A 1289-nucleotide genomic window follows, 5' to 3' on the forward strand; every position below is an offset into this window, starting at 1 on the left:
AGAAAACGGTCAATAGCCTTGTCCTGCTCCAAAATTTTCAGGCAATCTATTAACTTTTTCTTGTAACCACTTCCTGGATCTCTTTTCAGGGGTTCATAAGTGTTTGTCACTAAGGAGTGTCATAACTTTCTCATGATAGTCTTTCTGGTTCAAAATCACTGTGCACCTGTTTTTTGAATGTCCAGAGGACCAGATTTAACTTTTTTAGATTTTTCTACCTGGATTATTGAGCATGCATCAGGATATTATTATTATTATTATTTGGGGGAACGGATATTTTAAGGCAGGAAGAGCTGACGGAGATTTCAAAATCTGGGCAAATAAAGGTGTACAAAAACTGGCAGATCTCTATAAGTATGACAGGCTTCTTACATTTGAGCAGTTATGTCAAATATATAGCATCTCAAAGAAACACTTTTATAAGTATTTACAAATTAAACATTTCATTATGTCAAAACACAAACAGATTGGATCCAGACCACCACTATCATACCTCGAGAATATTGTAGTAGACAATCTGGAGCGGAGAGGCCACATTTCTTTATTTTATGCAGCTTTATTAAAGCATGATGAGGAATCTACCACAGACAGATTGGATGCGTGGAAATCCGACTTCCGAGAAGAGATACAAGTGGCGGACTGGGAAACCGCATGCTTAAAAGCCCAAAAGCAGTCAATTAACACAAGAATGAAACTCCTCCAATACAAGTGGTTGATGAGAACTTACATAACTCCTGTCAAACTGAATCGCTGGTCACCTAACATCCCAGACAACTGCAGTAAGTGCTTGGTTGGAAGGGGTACTCTTTTTCACTGTGTATGGAAGTGTCCAAAATTACAGCAATACTGGAACTCAGTTACGCAAACTTTTTCAAGGATTGTTGGAGTGAATGTTCCCACTGAGGCTAAAATGTTTGTTTTAGGTATTTACCCAGAGAACTGTGTTCTTAGTTCCAGACAGTTAAAATTGATCGATTTTGGACTCCTGTAGTCCAGGAGATTAATATCTCTACACTGGAAAAAAATGGACATACCGTCAAATCACATGTGGGTAAAGGAGATGGCATCATGTATGGCTCTGGAGCGACTCACTTATATTGTCAGAGGAAAGGGAGTGAAATTTGAAGAAACCTGGTCACCATTGACTGAGTTCCTGAAACACTACAAAGGAAACTAGATGAACGGTGCATGTTGCTGAGTATTTTTTGAGTTTTTTTTATTTATTTATTTATTTTTATTATTCATTTATTTATTTATTTTGTGTTTTCTGATATGTGTACTGTTGATTT

General features: G+C 37.1%; 1 protein-coding gene across 1 annotated transcript in view; it reads right to left on the reverse strand.

Moving 5' to 3' along the window:
* Nucleotides 1-1289, reverse strand: part of LOC119427223 (katanin p80 WD40 repeat-containing subunit B1) — a 62792-nt gene that overhangs the window by 60133 nt on the left and 1370 nt on the right. The gene's annotated exons all lie outside the window — the stretch shown is intronic.

This window comes from Nematolebias whitei, chromosome 2 (assembly GCF_014905685.2).
Source record: "Nematolebias whitei isolate Nwh7 chromosome 2, NemWhi1, whole genome shotgun sequence".
Lineage (NCBI taxonomy): Eukaryota > Metazoa > Chordata > Actinopteri > Cyprinodontiformes > Rivulidae > Nematolebias > Nematolebias whitei.